This window comes from Choloepus didactylus, chromosome 16 (assembly GCF_015220235.1).
Source record: "Choloepus didactylus isolate mChoDid1 chromosome 16, mChoDid1.pri, whole genome shotgun sequence".
Taxonomy (NCBI): Eukaryota; Metazoa; Chordata; class Mammalia; order Pilosa; family Megalonychidae; genus Choloepus; species Choloepus didactylus.
The window spans coordinates 78,521,498-78,547,141 of NC_051322.1; the positions used below are offsets into that span (position 1 = coordinate 78,521,498).

The 25,644-nt window shown below is 37.6% G+C and overlaps 1 pseudogene; it reads left to right on the forward strand.

Moving 5' to 3' along the window:
• LOC119511366 overlaps nt 1-24,630 on the forward strand; it is a 29,804-nt pseudogene extending 5,174 nt beyond the window's left edge.
• The last annotated feature ends 1,014 nt before the right edge of the window (nt 24,631-25,644 follow it).

Below are 25,644 nucleotides of genomic sequence, written 5' to 3' on the forward strand. Positions count from 1 at the left end.
GAATGGAAAATACCCATAACCCTGATCAGGCATTTGCTCATGCCATGCATTAAAAATGTGTTGCCATTATCTATCTCCAGGAAGGTGGCTCAGGCTGTGGCAATGATGGAACACTTTCTAAGGGAGCTGAGGTGATGGGTGTTTGGGCAGTTCTGGGCATGACTTGCCCCATGACATTTCCCAGTCTTGGGCTCTGTTCTGGTTTGCCAATGCTGCCAGAATGCAAAATACCAGAAAAGGATTGGCTCTTATAAAGTGGGTTTATTTGGTTACAAATTTACTGCCTTAAGGCCAAAATCATGTCCAAGCTAAGGCATCAACAATAGGGTACCTTCACTGAAGGATGGCCAATGGCATCCACAAAATCTCTGTTAGTTGGGAAGGCATGTGGCTGGCATCTTTTGCGCCCAGGTTGTTTCAAAGTGGTGTTTTCCAAATATCAACATCAGCTTTCAACAGCTGTTTTTAAAATGTAAACTGCAGCAGAAAGCTCCAGTATGAGCTTATAAAGGGCTCTAGCAAACTAATCAAGGCTCATACTGCATGGGCATGGCCACATCTACATGGAAATTGTCTAATCAGTTATCATCCACAGTTAGTGGGTCACATGTCAATGGAAACAATCTCATCCAAAGCTTCCAACCTCAACACTAATATATCTGCCCTCAGAAGATTGCATCAAAGACATGGCATTTTTGGCAATATAATACATTGAAACCAGCGCAGGCTCCAAGAATAACTCCATATCTCTGAACTCCAGAGATACACAGGGCTGCAGCAGACAACAAAAGCTGCACCCATGATGGTGGTCAACTGGGGCTTGAGGAACACCAGCATGAGCATGTTACACATATGCAGTGGCTGTTGTGGCTGCCACCTGGGCAGTCCCTGCAATCCCCTCAGCTACCTGCAATTCTTCTGCAGGTAGTGCTTCTTTGTTTCCCTGTTCCTGGAAAACAGCAGGAGCTTGTGCACATCAGCCACCCAGAGTGAAGCCATCGTTTCCACCTGCCTGCTGATTGAAGTCTGCTCACCAGTTCACCAGTATGGCTTTGAAGAGACTGGCTAGAAATACAGACTCTAAAGATAGCTCTGATGTGGCCTTGAACAGAAATGTTGAATGGAAGAAAAGCTATCCTTGATTTAAAGTGGCAGAGAGTTTTGTAAAATGAGTCCTGCTTTTAGATGGAAGGTAGAATTTGAAAATGATGAGCTTGGATATTTAGCTGAAGTGATTTCAAAACTAACAGTTGAAAATGCAGCCTGACTTACTCTTGCAGCTTATAATAATATGTGATAGGAAAGGGATATGCTAAGAATTGAAGTCTTGGGTACAAAGAAACAAGAAATCAATGGACTGCAAAACTCTGAGCTACCAGGAAGTGATACCCCAGAGAACAGTGCCCCATGTGAGGATTTAACTACATGGAAACTGACTTCCATTTCAGTACAAGCCAGGATTGGAGATGGTGTTATTAAGAAAGGATTTGTGGAAAGTGATTTTCTGAAGGTTTTGACCCCTGTATGCTGGCAGAAAGCCAACAATTGTTTGCACTATCTGTATAAATGGAACCACTGCCAGTTTGGGCTGCAGGGAATGAAGGAGAAAAAATGGAGGAAAAATTCCTTCAAAGACAGAAGCATGGAAATTGAGATCTGGAACCAAGAAATCACTGGGAAGGAGAGAAGAGAAACTGAAGCATGTGGAAAGAGTAGTTTTCCCTGGAGTCAGAGTGTGGGCCTTCTGCCTTAATGCTCAGGAAGAGTGCTGCTGACTGAGTCCTCAGAGAGATTGGAGCACACTTCCTGGTGATTGTGGTGAGCCTATTTACATAGGGTTGAGCATGTTCCCTGGAGATGGAAGGGAGTTGGGTGCCACCCTGGTGCTTATGGAGTGTGGGGCTGAGAAGGATGTGGTTTCCCCAGTGCACGAATATGTTGGAGCTCTCACCCTAGCATTTGGAGATAAAAGGGCTGCCATATAAGACTGGAAATTGTTGGACTCCTGCTCTCACAAGCCCCAAGGATAAAACATCATTTGACAAATGCCTCTCAGGCTTTGAAATCTAATGAAGCATGCCATGTGTGTTTTAGGAACTGTTTTGGTACTGTGAACCCTATTTTCCTTTTGGTTTCTCCTTATGGCAATGGGAATGTTTATCCTATGACAATTCCTCCTTTATATATTAGAAGCAGATAACTTGTTATAGGTTTCACAGGTCCACATCCAGAGAGGAAAGAATTTTGTTTTAGGAAAAGACCACATCTGTGATTGATTTGGATGGAGTCTTGTACTTACCTATTGTTACTGAATGGATTTCAGCTTTTGTGATATTGTGATAGGATGAATGTATTTTGTATTTGGAAAGAATAGGTCTTTGGGGAATCCAGAGGGGTGGAATATGCCCGTTTGGATATATTTTGTCCCCTCAAAAGCCATATCCTTTAATGCAACCTTCTGGGGGCTGATGTATTAGTATTGGTTAGGTTGGAAACTTTTGATTGTGTTTCCATGGAGATATGGCTCAATCAACTGATTAAATTTTTTCCATGGATATATAGATCCTGCCATTCAGGGATGGTCTATAATCACTGGCATCCTAGAAAAGAACTCACAAATAGAATGAGCTCAGAGCAGCAGAGAGGGACATTTTGGAAGGAACCTAAGAGCTAAGAGCTGACACTGACACTTAGAGATATTTGGAGATGCAGACAGATGGATGTTTAGCTACCAGATGAAGCCCAGAGTTTTTCCTGGGATATGCTAAAACAGAACCCCTAGGTGCTTAGATAGAAATGTCCTGACAGAAAGAACCAAGGATGCACAGGAGCTGAGAGAGAAGGTAGAACAGAACCTGGGATCAAAAGTTGTCAGCCACCTGCCTTCCCAGCTAATGAAGGTTTTCTGGAGCCATCAACCATCTTTCATCAACTGTTAATGTCTTGATTTGGACACTTTTATGTCATTAGGACTGTAACTTTGTAACAAAAGAAAACCTTTATAAAAGACAATCCATTTCTGGTATTTTGCATAATGGCAGCATTAGCAATCCAGAACAAGTAAGATGAATCTCACAATATATTTTAAAAATAAAACTGCCCTTGATGATCTCATTTATCAAGTATACCTTTCTGGCTTCTCTTAACACTTCAGTCACAATGATTTTATGAAAGATTCTTTATTACTTTAAATTTGTTGAACTTGAATATCTCTTATATCTCTACCATTTTACTGTAAAATACTTTAAGTTCACTCAATGTGTTATTGAACTAAGACCAACCTGGATGCAATATATGGCATATTTGAAATTCTGAGGAAAGACTCCTAGAAACATCTCTAAACCATTAATTTAAAATTTTTAAAATATTTCAAAATTAAGGTCTCTGTACATATTATAAAAATTTGAAAAATTGGATGCTTTCTGGGAATTTATTTGATTGATTTATTTCTGCAGTACCTTATACTTTTATTTGTACTATGTATATTTTTAATTTTTACTCATTTTATTACTATCAATATGCTTTTCTATATTTGGAAGTAAAAAGCTACTTTTGTTGACATCTGAAAATGTGATGGACTGATCTATTGATCAGGTGATTCATGCATTCATTAATTTCACCACAATATACCTTCACAGGCTTATAATATAAGAATAACTGCTGCTGGCATCTTTCCTATTTATGAAATTTGATATTATTTGTGGGAATCAGTAATTATTTAATAACTGTGAAGTTGAAAAAAGACAAAATGTATTGAGTCTTCTGTCTTTTGTACAATATTATGTTTTACCATACAAGGTGAACATAATTCAGAACATGAATAAGCTGAGACATAAAAAGATTGTCTTATACTTATGTGTAAACATATGCATTGGTGGTAAATCTGTTAATAGTAAGTGGATGTTGACTCACAGCAAATTCCTCATTAATGTTCCTCTTCATGAGTAAAAATATAAGTTGTGAAATTTTAACCTGTATTTGAAGCCCCTTCACTTATGGGCCCCTAGGCTAAATTGTTAATAAACCCTCATGAACAGCACATATTCTGTTGGATTGGCTTAAACTATTTTCCTTGATGTCTTAAAAATGTCTGTGCCGGTTTGAATGTATTGTGTCCTCCAAATGCCATTATCTTTGTGGTCTTGTGGGACAGACGTTTTGGAGTTGGTTGGATTTGCTTGGAGTGTGCCCCACCCAGCTGTGGGTGATGATTTTGATGAGGTGTTCCCATGGAGGCATGGCCCCACCCATTCAGGGTGGGCCTTGATCAGTGGAGCTATCTAAATGAGCTGACTCAAAGAGAGGAAACGGAGTACAGCTGGGAGTGATGTTTTGAAGAGGAGCAAGCTTGCTAGAGAGGAACATCCTGGGAGAAAGCCATTTTGAGGCCGGAGCTTTGGAGCAGACGCCAGCTGCCTTCCTAGCTAGCAGAGGTTTTCTGGATGCCATTGGCCATCCTCTGGTGAAGGTACCCGATTGCTGAGGTGTTACCTTGGATGCTTTGTGGCCTTAAGACTGTAACTGTGTAGTGAAATAAACCCCCGTTTTATAAAAGCCTATCCATCTCTGGTGTTTTGCATTCTGCAGCATTAGCAAACTAGAACAATGTGGAATAGAACTTTCCAGATCTGCTTATCCTTCCATCCTCAACTTCTCTAAAGGAACATTAATGAGTGCCACACTTCACATTTTGATTTTACTGTTCCATTTTTCTTGTGATCTGTGACCACTTATAACACACAGAACCTCTGAGAACTGCCAGAAAGCAGATACTTTCAGACTGACGTCCTGCTTGCAAGACTATAAATTCTCTCCTTTTCCCCTCCTTGAGAGTCTTTAGTTTAGGACTATTTTAAAGAGTTCACTAAGAAGTTTTGTTTTTCTTGTTGTTTCTGTTTTATGCCAATCTGTTTACTGAAAGTTTAATGATAGCATCATATTAATTTGGTTAAAAATAACCACTTCAATATTTAAAATAGATCCAACTTAGTAAAACTGGTTTCATGCTGAAGGTAGTCACCTCAGGAAGATTTTCTCAACATTTTCTACATACCAGACTACTTTCAGCCAATTATCAAACTACTACTGTCATATTATAGAGATACAACAGGCTTTGATTGAACACAGAATAAAAAGTTTTCATATATTGAACTGATGAATCAATGTTAAGTCTAGCTTTAATTTATGTGTGACAGTAGAGCAGTTAAAATGTCATTCCATCATAGGAAGATGTATTTTATGCCTCAGCATGGACATTTATTTGCTTCATAGCCCTGAGAAAGTTTTGAACATCTTTGATAAATGACTTTCTTACTTAGAAAATTTGTAATAATAAACTCCTTATGAATTAAAAATTTAGAAATTAGTCCAAATAGAGTCAGTTCTCAATATGGTGCTGTTCTACTTTGCTAACACTGCTGGAATGCAAAACACCAGAAATCGAGTGACTTTTATAAAGGGGGTTTATTTGGTTACAAAGTTACAGTCTTAAGGTCATAAAGTGTCCAAGGTAAGTCATCAACAATTGGGTACCTTCACTGGAGGATGGCCAATGGTGTCCAGAAAACCTCTATTAGCTGAGAAGGCATGTGGCTAGCATCTGCTCCAAAGTTCTGGTTTCAAAATGGCTTTCTCCTAGGACAATCCTCTCTAGGTTGCAGTTCCTCAAAAATGTCAGTTGCTCTTGGGGTGCTTGTCCTCTCAGCTTTTCTGGAGTAAGAGTCTGCTTTCAACAGCCATCTTCAAGCAGTCTGTTATCTCCAGCTGCTCTCTCAGCTTCTGTGTATTCTTTGAAGTGCCCCTCCTGGCTGTACTAGCTTGCTTCTTCTGTCTGATCTTATATAGTGCCCAGGAATTTAATTCAGAGACACCCTGAATGGGTGGGCCAACACCTCCATGGAAATTATCCAATCAGAGTCATCACCCACAGTTGAAGAAATTCTGTCTTTGAAGAAATTTGAAGAAATTCTTCCTTCAATTTGTTCTTTGTCTGTCTCCTCCAGTCCAGACTAGCAGCAGCTCTGTCTATAAAGATCTCACAAAAATTCTGTTAGCTTCACATGAAGCCCACAGGGTTCAAAGCCATCAGACAATAGGACTTTCCACAAATCCTTTCTGCTTAACTCCTCCTCCAATCTTGGCTTGTACTGAAATGGTGGCTGGGTTCCATGTTTGGTTACATCCTCACATTGGGCTGTAGCTTCAGGGATTCCACCCCCTGGAACCCAATAATTTTCCAAGCCATCAGCTTCTGGATTCTTTGAACCCAAGAGTTCAGTTCTAAGTTTCTCTCTCTCTGCTTGCATTTTACTATAAGCTGCAAGGAGAAGCCAGGGTACATCCTCCACATGTAGTCTGTAGATCTCCTCAGCTAAGTGTTCCAGGTTGTTGCTTTCAAATTATTCCTTCCATCTGACACCAGGACTCAATTTTGCCAAATTCTCTGCCACTTTAAAACAAGGATCACCTTTCTTCCAGTTCACAACAACACATTCATCATTTCTTTTCAAGTCCTCCTCAGAAGTATCTTTAGAGACTATAGTTCCACAGTCTCTTCAAAGCAGTTTGGGCCTTTTCTATCAAGCTCCTCAGAATTCTTCCAGAATCTTCCCCTCATCTATTTAAAAAGCCATTCCAACATGTCTGGTATTTGCAAACACAGCAGCACGAGCACCCCACTCCTAGTACCAAAATCTGTTCTAGTTTTCTAATGCTGCTGAAATGCAAAACACCAGAGATGGATTGGCTTTTATAATGGGGGTTTACTTGGTTACAAAGTTACAGTCTTGAGGCCAAAAGTGTCCAGTGTAAGTCATCAACAATCAGGTACCTTCACTGGAGGAAGACCAATGGTGTCTGGAAAACCTCTCAGTTGGGAAGGCATGTGGCTGGCATCTGCTCCAAAGTTCTGGTTCAAAATGGCTTTCACCCAGGACATTCTCCTCTAGAATGCTGTTCTTCAAAAGTGTCACTCTCAGTTGCTCTTGGGGTGTTTGTCATCTCATAGCTTCTCCAGAGCAACAGTCTGCTTTCAACAGCCATCTTCAAACAGTCTCACCTTTAGCTGCTCTGTCAGCTTCTGTGCATTCTTCAAAGTGCCCCTCTTGGCTGTACTAGCTTGCTCCTTCTGTCTGATCTTATATAATGCCCCAGTAATTTAATTCAGAGACACCCTGAATCGGTGGGCCAACACCTCCATGGAAATTATCCAATCAGTCATCACCCACAGTTGGGGCACATCTCCATGGAAACAGTCAAAGAATTACAATCTAATTAACACTGATAGGTCTGCCCACACAAGATTGCATCCAAGATAATGATATTTGGGTGGACATAATACATTCAAACTGGCACAGGTGTCTATTTTGAGGAAAAATAAATCAGTAGGAGAAGAGCAATCACAGACAAAAGGAATTATGTGATATCTTCAGTACTTACATTTCTTCCATTCTAAACCCATAGTACTATTGTTTTTGAACACAAAAAGATGTAAGAGGAAAATCCAGGGCTCTGCATTTGATAATGGCACTTTCTTTTAAAAGGGTTATGACATGATAAAATGTTCTGAAATGATGTATATACAGATTTTAAAACTTAGATCATTTCTTTACTTGTAGATTGCCAAGTGGCAAGAGGATCTCTGCACAGCAGTTTTCCAGGGGTAACTAGAATACTGCGTAGGTGCTCCCATCCCACAAATATAACAGAAAATATCATTTATTTTAATGCATATGTAAAGAATGTATTTTCAATATAAAGAATTATTGGTATCATTTTCCATTTATATGTTTAATCCACACATCCATATAAAACTTAGTATGCTTAAAGTTAGCTCAATATTTCAAAATATTTAGGGGTGAATTATGCACAAAAAAAGGCTAGAAGCTGTGTGTAGGAATGGCAGAAAAATGCTTATATTTTCTTTCAAAACATACTATGAGAAATTACACCTGAAATATAAGGGCTCATGTATATATCTTATTTTCATGACAAGGATTCACTTATTTACTTTGTACCACCTGAATATGTAGCACAGAGGTTAGCTAAGAGAAGATAATAGGCAAATATTTTTGGTATTAATTAAATTGCAATGACAATAAAATATGCAATTTTTAATATAAATGGAGACAAACAAAATAAAATGTATTTAAATATTTAAATTAGTATTCTTCATATTGAAATTTTGGGCAGCAAGAGGAGCCCCCAGTTTTGCTGGCATCAGTTCCACTAGACACTGTAATCCAATCACTGAACTTTCATTAACAATTATCAGTTCTGCTTAAAACTCCTGGGACTCAGATTTGCAATTCAATGAAAAATAAATAATGCATTGGCTTGGTCTCATTGTGTAACTACCATCCCTATCAGTATTTTCTATTCCAATTTTTTTAAAACATAGCAGAGCAGGAGAGAGTTGGAGTGATTCATTGGGGGGGCGGATAAAGAGGAGGAAAGGAAGAGAACAGTAATATCAAACACTTACAAGTTACAAGTTAATACTGTCTTCTCTTACACGGGAGAGGAAAGGCAGGATTTCTGGTAAGGATCCAGTCATGTTCCAGGTGCAGGCAAGGGTGAGTGGGAACCTGAGATGATTAAGACCATGGCAGGAATCATTCTGTTTTATAACCAAGCCATCTTTGTTCAGTTTTGGTTTAAAATGTAGTGAAGCAATGGCACTAGAGAAAACCCCTTGGTATCTAAAACTTGGCATAAAAATAAGAGCACTGTTGTAATTTCAAATGGCTAATTGCCTTCAGATGGCTCTAGGAAAGCAAAATATCTTCCATGATTCTTAGAAATTCCAATTACATTTCTGTCATTGATTCTAGTTTAATTCAGCTATTCTCAGACAACATAGTCATTATGATTTTAACAACTGGAACATGTTGATGTTTGGCTTAGTGAATGGACTATTTTGATATCTGCCAAAAATGTAGTTGAAAAAAATTATGTACACAGAGAGCAATAATCTCTATGTCCTATTTAAGACAACTTAGCCCGTTGTGTTATTCAAGTGTTGAGTATAATAATTAGATTTTATTCATATCTCCAACTATGAAATTGGAATTTTAAAAATTCTCCTTTGTGATATGTCATTTCTTGCAGTATGTTTGTAGTTATGTCATAAGTGCATACAAATTTCTAATTGTTAAATCTTCCTATTAAATCAACTTCCTTATCATGAAGAAAAATCTCTATATATGGAGCCATTCTTCCTACATCTGGTCTACATTTTTTTTTTACTAGAATTAAGCCATATAGCTTTAATGACTGTTTCTTTTTTGGGGGGGGGGCTTGTTTTGCATTATATATTTCGCCATCTTATTTAAAATTTTATTTTGATGTATATTTTTCTGCTTATTTTAACTATTATTACTTATGTAAAGCTTATAGTTGGGTATTTTAGTTTTTCATTCCAATTGACAATTTTTGTGTTATAATTGGGTCATTCAGTTCATTTAAATTTAGTGTCATTAGTAGCCCATATTGAATTTCTGTCTACACTCATACTTTTGGTTTGCTATTTGTCCTACCTTTTCTGGGTCCAATATTTCTTCTATTGAGTTGATAAAGTGTATTTTTCCTTTTTTTCCATCTAGTAGATTTTCAGTAATAAAATCTTATCTCAATTATTTTAGATATTACCCTAGAGATTTCAAAATTGATCTTCAACTTATTACATTCTATCTTGTTTCCATCATTAGTTGACAGATCACTCACATGATCAATTATCCAAATAAATATCTGGATATTTGTTCTAGTTTGCTAATGCTGCAGAATGCAAAACACCAGAGATGGATTGGCTTTTATCAAAAGGGGGTTTATTTGGCTACACAGTTACAGTCTTAAGGCCATAAAGTGTGCAAGGTAACACATCAGTAATCAGGTACCTTCACTGGAGGATGTCCAATGGCGTCCAGAAAACCTCTGTTAGCTGGGAAGTCATATGGCTGGCATCTGCTCCAAAGTTCTGGTTGCAAAATGGCTTTCTCCCAGGATGTTCCTCTCTAGGAAGCTTGCTCCTCTTCAAAATGTCATTCGCAGCTGCACTCCATTCCTTCTCTTTGAGTAAGGTCATTTATATGGCTCCACTGATCAAGGACCACCCTGAATGTGTGGGGCCATGCCTCCATGGAAATATCCCATAAGTTATCCTCTAAAGTTGGGTGGGGCGCATCTCCATGCAAACAACCTAATCCAAACGTTCCAACTTAATCCCCACTATTATGTCTACCCCACAAGATTGCATCAAAGAATATGGCTTTTTCTGGGGGACATAATACATTCAAACTGGCACATTCCACCCCCTGGATCCCAGAAAAACATATTCTTTCCAAATACGAAATACATTCATCCCACAATACCACAGAAACTTAAACCATTTCAGTAACAATAGTTAAGTACAAGATCCCATCAAAATCAAATATAGGCGTGGTCAGTCCTAAGGCATACTTTTCCTTTACCTTTGGATCTGTGGACTTAGAGCAAATTATATGCTTCCAATATACAAAGGAGGGACATTCATAGGATAAACATTTCCATTGCCGTAAGGAGAAACAGTATGGAAAACAGGGTTAACAGGACCAAAACAGTTCCTAAAACCTGCAGGACAAACTCCATTAGATTTCAAAGTCTGAGAGTCATTTACAGAACAATGTTGCATCCTTGGGGCTTGAGAGAGTTGGAGTGTAACCCTTCCTAAGGGCCTAAGGGCCTTTCCTCTCCAAACACTTGGGTGAGTGCTCCAACATATCCACACATTGGGGAGACCACCTTCTTGGCCCCACCCTCCTCAAACATCGGGGCAGTTCCTGGATTCCCTTCCATCTTCACGGAACATGTTCAACCCCTTCAGAACAGTGTGGTGGCAGCCAGGCTCTCCCCAATTCCCTCTAAATGTGCTCCACCCTCCTTGGGACCTGCGGTGGCAAAACTCTTCCAGAGCATCGAGGCGGAAAACCCGCCCTCGACCTCCAGGGCAAACTCACCCTTTCCATGCATGTGGGCTGCTCCACTCTCCCAGCCCAAGACCTCTTGACTCCAGACCTCAACCTCCATGGCTCTGTCTTTGAAGAAATTTTTCCTTCAGTTTGTTCCTTGTCTGTTGGCTCCAGTCCAGACTGGCAACGGCTCTGTCTGTAAAGATCTTGCAAAAATTATGTTGGCTTTGCAAGAAGCATGCAGGGGTCAAAGCCATCAGACAATAGGATTTTCCACAAATTCTTTCTGGATAATTCCATTTCCAATCTTGGCTTGTACTGAAATGGTGGCTGGGTTCCATGTTTGGTTACGTCCTCATGTTGGGCTGTAGCTTCTGGGATTCCACCCCCTGGAAGCTCATAATTTTCCAAGCCATCAGCTTCTGGTTTCTTTGAACCCAAGAGTTCAGTTCTAAGTTTCTCTCTCTCCACTCGCATTTTACTATAAGCTGCAAGAAGAAGCCAGGGTACCTCTTCCACATGTAGTCTGGAGATCTCCTCAGCTAAGTATTCCAGGTTGTCACTTTCAAATTCTTCCTTCCATCTGACACCAGGACACAATTTTGCCAAATTCTGTGCTACTTTAAAACAAGGATCACCTTTCTTCCAATTTGCAACAACACATTCATCATTTCTGCTCAAGTCATCATCAGAAGTATCTTTAGAGTCCATGTTTCCATAAACAGTCTCTTTACAGCAGTTTTGGGCTTTTCTATCAAGCTCCTCACAATTCTTCCAGAAACTCCCCATTATCCATTTAAAAAACCATTCCAACATGTTTGGTATTTGCAAACTCAGCAGCAAAAGCACCCCACTTCTCTGGTACCAAAATCTGTTGTAGTTTGCTAATGCTGCAGAATGCAAAATACCAGAGATCGGTTGGCTTTTATAAAAAGGGGGTTTATTTGGCTACACAGTTACAGTCTTAAGGCCATAAAGTGTCCAAGGTAACACATCAGTAATCGGGTACCTTCACTGGAGGATGGCCAGTGGTGTCCGGAAAACCTCTGTTAGCTGGGAAGGCATATGGCTGGCATCTGCTCCAAAGTTCTGGTTTCAAAATGGCTTTCTCCCAGGATGTTCCTCTCTAGCAAGCTTGCTCCTCTTCAAAATGTCACTCACAGCTGCACTCCATTCCTTCTCTTTGAGTAAGGTTATTTATATGGCTCCACTGATCAAGGACCACCCTGAATGTGTGGGGCCATGCCTCCATGGAAATATCCCATCAGTTATCCTCTAAAGTTGGGTGGGGCACATCTCCATGCAAACAACATAATCCAAATGTTCCAACTTAATCCCCACTATTATGTCTGCCCCACAAGATTGCATCAAAGAATATGTCTTTTTCTGGGGGACATAATACATTCAAACCCCAACAATATTTTTCTACATGGCCGTGGATTTATTTTAAAGATGATTGTTTTAAATATGCATTTAGATGACATATAAAAATAAATTTCATGATTGTATGTCACTGTCACTGTTCTGAGTACTTAAGAGTAATTTTGTTTCATTCTATTCAAACTCCCACAGAGGGCTTCCCCTCCCTCAACACCCCCTTACAGAGGATGGCAAATATTTATGGTTAATCTGGCTGCCTCAAGAGCCAAACAGCCTATGTTTCTAGGTAGGATCTGCAACTTAAGGGTTGTGTGCACTTTAGCAAGTTATATTTTCTTGACTTCCTGAACCCACATATTTGCCCTTTCATTGTCCTTCATTTCTTGCTGCATACAGTGTATCCATCTGGAATGATTTCCCTCAGACTGAAAACCATCTGTTAACATTTTTTGTACCATCCAGTTGATGGCCTTGAACTTTTTCTGCTTTAGTTTGTCTGAATATATATTTCTTTGCTTTTTAATACTTCCATAAGTACCCATTTTTTTTTGCTGTCAGACACTGATTATTATGAATATTCAATATCCATATAAATAGAATCATATAGTATGTGTTCTTTTGTAATTGACTTCTTTTGATATATATACACAACATATATATATATATATATATATATATATATATATATGTAATTTTGGGCTGGTGTTGATTTGTTTTGCTAGCAGTGTTCCACCAAATTTATTGCCCATATTGTAGATATTCATTCTCCTAATGTTTGACATTGTGTTTATTACCATGTTTTAGGTATTGTGAACAATAAATTTTCTTTAAAATTGCTCTACTTGAGTTGGTGGACCTTGACACCCATTTTTCTTGAGCATGTAGCAGATAAATTGCTGGATTGAAAACACATGCATGTGACAAGTGGATAGTGAGAAACTGAAGAGTGAGCACCAACTCAGTCCTCCCAGAATAACAACTATTAAATGGATAGAATCTGTCTGAAACAGATATTTTGAATCTCCACAAATGAGAGGAATACTATACAGCATCCAGGGAAGAGCAGGAGTTGGAGTCTGACAAATTACAGTAAAGAAGAGAAAATTGCTCTTATCTCAAGGTGGTTACTGTAACATGTATCTCACTCTTGCTGCACTCCACAAAGGTTCCAACCCTTGACAAACTTGCTGGTGACATAAAAGGATGTGAAAATCTTTGCCAAGACCAAGTGAGGGCACATAAAAGCACTGATCACAGCTTTTGATTAATGGCTTTGGATTGCTGAGACCCTACTCTAAATGTGGCCATTGATTCAACCCACCCTACAGAGGCAGTGGTGGCAGCCATTTTTTCAAAACATCCTGAGTGGTAGAGGTGAGCCAAAGACACTAGCCTTCCACAGGTTTGCATGAGGCAGTTAGAAGGAGTGCATTTTCTAGGCAAGCCAAGAGAACTCAGCTTTGAAAAGCTGTAAAGAAAGATCTTGGTGACTTACCTGGTCCTCTACCCAGGGCAATTTGGAGCAAGTCTATACAGTAGACATGTTTGACTGGCCCTGATTCAGCAGAAGAGACAGACTTGTGAAAGCCTCTTCATCACATCCCTCAACTCAGAATTTGCCCTTGAGGCAATAAAAGACATGTAAGAATTATAAAGGCAGTGATACAGGAGCAATGGCTTGTGGGCTTCAAACACTCATGAGCAGGATGTCTGTCTCCTGGGAAACAGGGGACAAAAAACTCCTGAAAATAAGGAAACTCAAAAACAACTAAGAAGAAAAAACACAGGACAAGACATAGGCACAGATTAAGAAGGGGAAACATGCACACGGCAATCATTTTCTGTAGACATCCCTGATAGAGGGGATGATGTTCAGTAAAATCTCTCTCTTATCACCAGCTGGTTACAAAATCAAGAAACGTACATCTTCAGGGAATAAATACCAGAATTAACATATTAAAATGCACAGTGTGCAATGAGTGCAAGACAAACAAACAGGAAATGATGGCCCATCCAAAGGAAAAGGATAAAAATTCAGCAACCAACAATGAAGAATGTCAGAATGTGGGCATGCCAAATAAATCCTTTAAAAATGATCTTAAAATGCTCAAGATGAAGGAAAATACAGAGAAAGAACTAAAGGATATAAGGGAAACAATGAATGAGCAAATGAGAATCTTAGTAAAGATACAGAAATTTTAAAAGGAATCAACACAACTACTGGAGTTGAAGACCATAATAACAAAAACAAAAAGTGTCCTGAAAGATTTCAAGGGCAGATTGGTGCTGGCCAAAGAAAGAATCTGAACACAGTGACAAGACAATTGAAATGAATAGGGTTGAGCAACAAATATCAGAATTATGAAAAGTGAAATTAACTTAGATCTTCAAATGTACCAATGTATGCAATACAGCAGTTCCAGAAGAGAGGAAAGAAAGGGGAAGTAGAAATAGTCAAAGAAATAATGACAGAGAACTTCCCAAGCTTAATAAATAATATGAATGTGCACACCCAGCTAGCTCAGAAAAACCAAACATCAGAAGCATTAAGAAAAATAAACCATTTCATTTATTGATCACATTACTGAACACAAAGTACAAGGAGAGACTTTTGAAAGCTCTGAGAAAAAAGCAATGAGTTTTGTACAAGCAAGTCCCAATAAGGTTGAGTGCTGATTTGTCATCAGAAATAATGAAGGAAAGAAGACAGTGTGTTGAAATACTTATTGTGCTTTAAGAAAACAGTTTCCAACCAAGAATTATATATCAGGTGAAACCTTCTTTCAAAAATGAGGGAGAGAGACTTCAGGGCCAAGATGACAACAGGAACAGGCAAACAAACTGCTGAGTACTGGCCCCACAGAGCCATGGTCTATCCAGGAGAACCTGTGTTTGGCATCTTCTGTCATGAGGTGTGGAGATCAAAATTGGGTATCAGTTAACAGCAATCAAGCCTGTTGCAGAACCTGGCCACACTCCAGACTGGTTCTCTCAAAAACACGGTGCTTCTCAATACTCAGAAATTCAAGAGACCACTGAGACCCCAAAATAGAAATGTGGTGAAAAGGGGGAAGCTGTGGAAACTGTTGAAGATGTCATTGTTCAGGAGCTTATGGCTGAAAAAGTTGAGGAATTAAAGAAAGTAACAAAGGAAACCCAGGAAAAATATAGATGACTGAAAAAGATGCAGAACTAATTCAAGCTGGGCACATGGATAGCAGACTGGATGAGCTTTGCAATGACATTGCAATGAAAAAGAAATTGGAGTAAAAGGAGGCTAAAGTAAAGAAGTCTACAGATGCTGTATATCAGGCTCATCAGGCAGTAAAAACACCCCCTTGGAGGTTACTGACTGTGATGGTTCATTGTCCTGTAGATTCTGCCTTCCCAGGAGGTGATTATCCACTTGGGGACTTGACTCCAAACACTATGGAAGAGGCCACCTCTGGGTAACCCCTGGGACTTTGCCAAGTACCCCAGTCACCTCATTTCCTGGGATTCCTGACACCCTTACTCCAGACTCTCCACCCTTAGAAGCCCCCATGACCACAGTAACAGATGATTCACCCCAGAAAAATATGCTTAGACAGAAATGAAGTGCACAAATACAATCACTGGTGTCCCAGGAGAAAAGTAAAATGCTAGGAGGAGTGTTTGAGGATAAAATTGGGTAACAATTCCCACCTTACAAAAGACATAAATATACAAAGAAGAAGCCCAACAAACTTCAAATAGAATAAATCCAAATAGAACCTTTCTGAGGCATATACTAATCAGATTGTCAAATGCTGAAGAGAAGGAGAAAGTCCTGAAAGCAAGACAGAAGTGATTCACCACATAAAAGGGAAACCATGTAAAACTAAGTACTGCTACTGAACAGGCATCATGGATGGGAGAAGGCAGAGGTATGACATATTTAAAATTCTGAAAGAGCAAAAATTGCCAGCAAAGAATACATTATCCAGCAAAGCTGTACTTTAAAAGTGAGGGAGAGTTTAAAATTTTCACAGACAAACACATGCTGAAAGAATTTGTTGACAAAAGACCTGCTCTGCAAGAAATACTAAATGGAGTTCTGACCACTGAGAAAAAAGTCAGGAGAGAGAGATCTGCAGAAAGGTACACAACACAAGAGTATTAGATAGCATAACTTAAAGGAAAAAAAAGAAGTAGGGAAAAACAGAACTAAAAAAAGGATAAGCTGGTTAGGTCAAGAACTGCATTCACAGTAATGAATTTGAATGGGGATGGATTAAACTCTCCAATTAAAAGATACAGACTGACTAAATGGATTAAAATGTATGATCCACTGATGTGTTGTTTACAAGAGACTTATCTTAGACCTAGTGGCACAAAGAGATTGAAAGTGAAAGGTTGGAAAAAACATTCTACAGACACTGTAATCAAAGAAAACAGTGATAGCCATAGAAACATCAGATGAAATAGGTTTTAAATGCAAAATCAATATGATAAATGAATTACACTTTATAAATATATAAAGAAATATGTGATTGCATTCAAAATAACAGTATATGCATTTTCTCTAGTTCTCATGGAATGTTCTCAAGGAAAGATCAAATGTTGGGGCACAAAACCAGTCTCAATTTGAAATGACTGAAATCATTCAAACCACATTGTCTTACCATAATGGAATGCAGCTTGAAACCAATAACCACCAAGAACAAGAACTTTCAAAAATGTATAGTGGTAAGGTGTAAATCTCTGATGTAACATGGGACATGACTCCTAGGGATAAGTCTGGATCTGACAAAAGAGATGAAGCATATAATGAAAACACTGGATATACATAAGGTAGAAATAGAAAGTTTAAAAAAACAACTGGCAGAATCTATGGAAATGACAGGCACAACACAAGAGATGAAAGACACAATGGAGACATACAAAAGCAGATCTCAAGAGGCAGAAGAAAACATTCAGTAACTGGAGATCCAGAGACCTGAAAGCCTACACACCAAAGAAGAGATAGAGAAAAGAATGGAAAAATATGAGCAACATCTCTGGGAATTGAATGACAACACACAATGCAGGAGTGTACATGTCATGGGTGTCCCAGAAGAAGAAGAGAAGGGAACAGGGGCAGAAGTAATAATAGAGGAAATAATGAAAATTTCTCATCACTTATGAAAAACATAAAATTATGGATCCAAGAAGCTCATTGTACCCCAAAAAGAATAGATCTGAATAGGCCTAGGTCAAGGCATGTAATAATCAGATTATGAAATGACAAAGATAAAGAGAGAATCCTGAAAACACTAAGAGAAAAGTGATACATCCCATACAAAGGAAGCTTGATAAGACTATGTGTGGATTTCTCGATAGAAACCATGGAGGCAAGAAAGAAGGGAGGGTGATATATGTAAGATACTGAAAGAGAAAAACCACCAACAAAGGATCCTATATCTGGGAAAACTCTCCTTCAAATATGAGGGATCATGGGATTGAAAAAGCTTTCTTGAACAAAAAGGAGAAGATAAATTAAACAAAGTAAAATTTCCAGGGCTGAAAGCTACTGAATGGTGTCAAGAGGTCATACTGGGGATTATTCTTATGCATTATAGAGATATGCCTTTATAGTTTTTAATTTATTAGAATAGCTAGAGGGAAATACCTGAAACTGTTGAACTACAACCCAGTAGCCTTGTTTCTTGAAGAAAATTGTATAACTTTATAGCTTATACAGTGTGATTGTGTGATTGCAGAAGTCCTTGTGGCTCACACTCCCTTTATACACTGTATGGAGAGATGTGTAGAAAAATGGGAACCAAAAGTAAATGAATAATAGGGGAGTATGGGAGGGCATGTGTTGTTTTGGATGTTCTTTTTACTTTTATTTTTATTCTTATTTTAATTTTAATTTTTATTATTTTTTGGAATAATGAAAATTCAAAAATTGATGCTGGTGATGAATACTTATCTATATGATGATACTGTGAACAATTGACTGTACACTTTGTATGATAGTATGGTGTGTGATTATACCTGAATAAAATTGCAAGTAAAAATATATATTGGGGGTTAAACAACATGCTTTTAAGCAATCAGTTGGTAAAAAAAGAAATTGCAGAAGAAATCAGTAAATAACTGGAAAAATGCAAATGAGAACAGAACATGTGAAACCTATGGGATGCAGTGAAGTAGGTGCTGAGTGAGATATTGATAACTCCAAATGCATACATAAAAAAGGAAGTTGGAGCTAAAACTAAAGGCTTAATTAAACAAAAGAATAAACTAGGGAATGAAGAGCAATTTAACACTAATGCAAGTAGAGCAAAAGAAATAAAGATATAAGCAGAAATAAATGATCTGGAGAACAAAAAACAATAGAGGGAATAAAGAAAACCAAAAGTTGTTTCTTTGAGATCGATAAGATTGACAAACACTTACTAGACTGTCAAAGACAAAAGAAAGAAGATCCAAATAAACAAAATCAGAAATGAGAGAGCAGTCATTATTACGGATCTCAAAGAAATTTTTAAAAATCATAAGGGGATACTATGAACAACTGTATGCCCACAATCTAGATGACTTAGAAGAAATGGATAATTTCCTGGAAACAAACTTAGACTGACCTGAGAAGAAATTGGAGATCTCAGTAAACAAATCACAAGAGATGCAGTTATCAAGCATCTTCTTCCAAATATAAACCAAGGGTCAGATTTGTTTACAGGGGAATTTTGCAAAACACACAAAAAAGAACTGGCACCATTCATGCTCAAATTCTTTCAAAATATTGAAGAAAGATTGGTACTTAATTAATTTTATGAAGCTAACATCACTCTATCACCAAAACCAGATAAAGATACTACAAGAAAAGAAAACTACTGGCAAAGCTCCCTAATGAATATAGATGTAAAAATTCTCAAAAAAATATTGCAAATTGAATCCAAAGGCACATTAAAGGAATTATACACCACAACCAAGTGGGGCTCACTCCAGATACACAAAGGTGGTTCAACATAAGAAAATCAAAGAAATACAACACATAAACAAGCTGAAAGGGAGAAAACAAATGATAAGTTGATAGATGCTGCAAAAACATTTGACAAAATTCAGCATCCCTTTGTGAAAAAAAAACTTCAAAATGTCAGAATTGAAGGAAACTTCTTCAACATGATAAAGGGTATATGTGAAAAACTCAAATGCAACATGGTCCTCAGTAGTGAGAGAATGAAATCCTTCTCTTAAGATTGGGAATGAGATAAAGATGCACAATGTCACCACTACTATTCAACATTGTGCTAGAAGTTCCAGCCAGAACAATACAGCAAGTAAAAGAAATAAATGCATCCAAATTGGAGAGGAGGAAGTAAAACTTTCATTAATTTTAGATGATATGAATGTATGTTTGGAGAATTCTGAGAAATTGACAACATGGATGCTTCAGCTAATAAATTCAGCAAAATGTGAGGGATACAAGATTAATGTGCAAAAATCAGTAATGTTCCTTTATACTAGTAATGATTAACTGAATAGACAATAAACAAAAAAATTCCATTCACAGAAGAATCAAGTACCTAGGAAAAAACTTAACCAAGGAGGTAAAGAGCCTGTACACAGAAAATTACAAAACTTTATTAAAAGAGAACAAGAGGGCCTATATAAGTGGGAACATTTCCCATGTTCATGGATAGGAAGGCTAAACATCATTAAGATGTCAATTCTACACAAATTGATTTACTTATTCAATGCAATAGAAAAAAAATTCAAACAACCTATTTTGCAGACTTGGAAAACTGGTTATCAAATTTATTTGGAAGAGAGAGGGAACTTGAATTGCAAAACAAAAAAAAAATTCTAAAAAAGAAGAATGTAGTGGGAGGACTTATATTTCCTGACTTGAAAGCCACAGTAGTCAAAAGAACATGGAACTGGCACAAAGACAGACATATTTATAGTGCAATGAAATCTTGAATTAAGAAATAAACACCCAGAATTATGGTCAACTGATTTTTCACAAGGCTCCTAAATCCACTGAACTGGGACAAAGTAGTCTCTTCCACAAATGAGCCTGGGAGAACTGGATATACATATCCAAAAGAATGAAAGATAACCCCTACCTCACACCCTACACAATTAATTCAAGTTGGATCAAAGACCTAAATATAAGAGCCAGTACAATAAAATCCCTAGAAGGTTATATAGGGATACATCATCAATACAATTATTATAAGAAGTAGCTAATTAGACCTTAAACCCAAAGCACAAGAAACAAATTAAAAAAAAAGATAAATAGGAACTCCTCAAAATCAAAAGCTTGTGTTCTCAAAGGATTTTGTAAAAAAGGCCATGAGGCAGAAAACTCAATGGGAGAAAAGTTTTGGTAACCATATATCTGATAAGAGACTGATATCCAGCATATGTGAAGAAATCCTACAACTCAACAACAAATGTACAAACATCCCAATTATGAAAGGAACAGTGATATGAAAATACATTTTTCCAAAGAGGAAACACAAATGGCTAAAACTCACATGAAAAAATATTCATCTTAATAGCAAGCAGGGAAATGCAAATCAAAGCTACAATGAGGTATCATCTTACATGAATAAGAATGGCTGCCATTAAACAGGGAACTACAAATGATGGAAAGGATGTGGAGAAGTTGGAACTCTTATCTTCTTCTGGTGGGAATGTATAATTTTACAGATGCTGTGGAAGATGGTTTGGCCATTCCTCAGAAAACTAAATGTTAAGTTACCATATGATCCTTCAGTTCCACTACTCTGTATATACCTAGAAGATCTGAAAGAAGTGACACAGACATTTTCACACTGATGTTTTAGTGGCCTTTTCACAACTGACAAAAGATGGAAACAATCCAAGTTCCTTCAACAGGTGAGTGGATAAATAAAATGTGTATATATATGATGAAATATAATGCAGAAGTAAGAAGAAATTTAATCCTGAAATACATGACAAAATGGATGAAGCCTGACAACATAATGCTTACACAAATGGAGAGACATTGCATATTATCACTAATATGAACTTTTTGTATAATGTAAAATCAGTGTCTTAAAATGTAGAATATAGTAGGCCCAGATGTAGCCAGAAGCTAGAGAGGGAGAATGATTACCTAATATATACAGACCTGTTAATGAGGCTGAACTTAAAGGAATGGGAAAGGACAGGTTTGAGGAAATCTCATTAGTGGGATTAAAAGTACCAGTGTTGTATTGAAGGTGAACATGATTGAAAAGGGTTGTTTAATGCCATGTATCCCACAGATAAGTACTACAAATATAAATAAGTGATTGCATGTTGTGCTTATAAGGTATGACACTGGTACAGAGTTAACAACATAGTGATATATGGGGAAAACTAGCCATGTCATACTACTATATTTAATAGGAATAACTTACTAGAACCACATTAATACTAGGAATAAGTAATTAGGACATACTAAGAGCTTTGGGGTGTTTTGGGTTATGATAATTTTTTAAAAGTGAGAGTGATGATTGAACAACAAAGTGAAAATAATGTGAGACAGTGCTTACATTGGACAGAATATATTCTGTGTGAAATTAGGAACCCCCTATTTAATAAGTCAAACCTTTAATCTTGAGGCCTTCTGTCGTGACTTAAGGCTGTAGAGTGAAGGCTAATTCTACCTATAATTATTTCTAACAGTCATTTCCAGAGGGCCTCTTTTGTTGCTTATGTGTGGACTTTCTCTAAGCCCAACTCTGCAAATAACTTATTACCCACCCTGCAACATGGGACATGACTCCCAGGGGAGTGAATCTTCCTGGCAATGTGAGATATGACTCCCAGGAAGGAGCCTGACCCAGACATCAAGAGACTGAGAATACCTTCTTGCCCAAATGAGGAGAAAGAAAGCTTACAAAATAAGGGTTCAGTCATTAAGATATTTAAAATATTCAAGAGTTTGTTCCTAGAGGTTAGTATGGTGAAAGCATCAGCTAAATATTTCAATATGCCAAGCTCAAATCAACATTGGTCCCCAAAATTCTAATGAATACACAGATCCCCATCTGACACTCTTTAAAATTTCACTCACTAGGTTTATTTTTCAGAAATTTAAATCCTCCAGGGTATTCCTATGCCAGATATGTCCCCACACCCAGAGGTAATAGCCTCTTCAAAAACATCAACCTGGTGCACCCCCTTTCCCATACCATTGACACCCCTTTACAATATGAAAAATTAGGGTGGTCAGTGCCCACATATCGCTGAAGATTGAAATAGTGGTCCAATGACGGAGAGGTAGCAACAGACAAGATAAGATTTAACAAAGGACCATGAATACTAGATCATATAAATATATTTTTAGTCTCTAGTGTATTAGAACAGCTAGAAGGAAATAACTGAAATTGTAGAACAGTAGCCCATACAATTCTTTGAAATTTTGCTCTTTAAATTCCTGTTTAATTTTACTTTGAAAGTTATCATTTTCTAGTATATATATTATATTTTGCAAAAAAACACAAAATCAGTTGGCCATAAAAAATTGACTCAAGTATATGGTGTCTGCAAGAGACTCACTTTAAATTTAAAGATAAAAGTAGGTTGATAGTGAAGGGATGAAAAAAAATATAATATGCAAGTATTAGCTAAAAGAGATTTAGAGTAGTTATAGTAATACCATGAAAATTAGACATTAAGGTCTTTGCCTGGGTAGAGCTGTAATGCTGGTGTGCCACTGGGAGCTCCAGTATCACCATGGATGTGGACCAGATGTGACCTTCTGCCTGAAATATCTCAATTTATTTAGAAGTATCAGTGCACATTTGAGGTTGCATTTTATGTAAAGGAAGCACTGGTATGTGTGTAGAACAGCCAGAACCACAGAAAAGTGTGAAAGAAACCAAACAAGTGGATGGTGAAGACCCTGAGATGATATTTTTTGGGGTGGAACATGTAAATGAAGATGGGCTATTTTTGGACTGACTTCAAATTCAAAACTAGTTTCAAACATTTTTAACAGAGTCACCCCAGGTCTAATTCAAGGAGAAAATAGTATGGTCACTCTGATGAGGTACGTATCATACATTGCAGGCTATACATCCTGTGACCCTTACAACAAGAGTGGCCATCTTGCCAGTTTCACAATCTAAATCAAAAGCAACATGTAGTCCCATTATTATTGAGACTTTGTCTGAACCTGATTATAAAATTAATTCACCACAATTCATGCCTAATAACTTCAGAGCTATTTTCTCCTGGGAGTTCATTGCATCATTCAGGAAGAGCAGCACTTTCTGTAGGATGTATAGATGAAAATCCTTGTATATCAAATTTACTTTCCACTTCTGAAGTAAATATCATTAATCCCAAAAGGCCTAAACTCAGTGATGGACATTCTTTAGCTTTGTCCCCCTGGGGTATGTCTCATAAAAAAACAATCAGCAAAATATACCCTCCAAAGTTTGCCATACCTTGTTAAACTATGTTCAGAATGAAGCACTTTTAACAATGTTTTTGCAAAAGGACAACTTTAAGCCTGTAAATCCAGTCAGGGAAAATGGAGGACTGGCAAAATAGATTTTTCAAATATAGCAGGTCAAGAAACTGCTGATTCCAAGAAAGGAAGTATGATTGTGTTACTTCATGACTTTTACTATGAACAACATAAGGAAAATGGGCAGCCAGAGCAGAAGATGACACAAACCTTAAATGCCTCAGCTGCTTTAAAGTTCTAAAAATATTAATTTTATGAACCACATGAAGCAAAGGGGTGACAGCTGGAAAAGGCACAGCACCTGCCAACATGGTCACTGGCAATTCCCCTCTCCTTTCCAGCTACAGTGCCATATTGAAACTGAGCACTCCCTCAGGAACCGTTCACTCTGTAAAATCTGTGAATTGTCATTTGAAACAGATGAGGTTCTGTTACAACACATGAAGGACAGTCACAAACTTGGTGAAAAACCTTACATTTGACAGGCTTGCAATTATAGATCATCAACTTTGCTGGTGTGGAAACACATTTTAGAACATGCCATGAAAATCTAAAAACTTGATTTGTCCTTTTTTTTCTAAAATTTAAAAACATGACCTGACCATACTTTTGTCATTGTAGAGGCCACTGAGAAAAGAATGTTCACCAGTGTTCCAAATGCTGTCTACAGTTTTTAACTTTCAAGGAGAAACTGTAGCATAAGACCTTGTATCATCAAATGTTTAAGAAGCCTAAGCAACTGGAAGCATTGTCTTCTGAAAAAAGGTTGATATTCAAGTGTCCCTGGGACCTCTTCAACCAGGATCAGTGGAAGCAGAATCCATTACTGTGAGCATGTGTGACTTGGAACCATCACCCCTCTAAAAATAGAATTCAAAAACCCCTCATTAATTCTAGTTTTGGTAAATTTTCTAAATCAGATATTTTAATCCAAATCAAAAACCCCCACAGAAACAAAGTGTTCAAACCGTGTATTTCTCAATAGCACCAAAAAGAGTGACACAAATGGATCATTCATGAATTTCTTTTAATTCATGTTGTACAATATGGTTTGCTTTGAAATATGAGATGTTACTTTAAAATATATTCATTAGCTTTCATGTAACCTTCTAGTTTATCTTATAAAAAGTGTGTGTGTGCAAGAGAGAAAGCAGGGGGCAAAAAAAGGGGAATACACTTTTAATATTTTGTTATTTATTCTAAGTTTGGAAGTTTATCCATCTGTATATAGAAAGTCTAAGGTTTTTGAAGTACTTAATTTTATTTTCATCTTTTTCCATGCATTGAAGATTTCAATATTAACTCTTTTCCAACTGAAATGGTTTTGTTATGGGATGAGACCTGACCTTGTTCACTGCTAAACTCCCAAAAACAGATGGAGAAATGTAAAATCCACAAATATGTGGATATTAAAAAACCTACTCTTAACCAGTGAGTTAAAGAGTGTATTAGCCAGCATTCTCTAGGGAAACAGAAACAATAGGAGGTATCTGAAAATATTAGGAGATTTTGTAAAAGTGTCTCACACAATTACGGGGATGCACATGTCCATATTCCATAAGGAGGCTGTAGGCTGACAACTACAATGACAGTTTTCAATGAATTCTCCAGGAGAATTTGGCTGGCTGAAGTGAGATGAAAATTTTCCCTTCTGACTGCTGAAGACGTCACTTCTCTTTTCAAAGCCTTCAACTGATTGGATGAAAATATCTCTCTTTGCTGAAGAGACCCTCGTCTCTTTAGTTTGTTGGAAATATAATCAACCCAAATGCAATCAACTTGATTTAAGTCCATGAAATGTCCTCACAGTAAAAGGCTTGTGCTTGTTTGACCAGACCACTGGGGACCAATACCTGGCCAAGATGACATATGAAACCT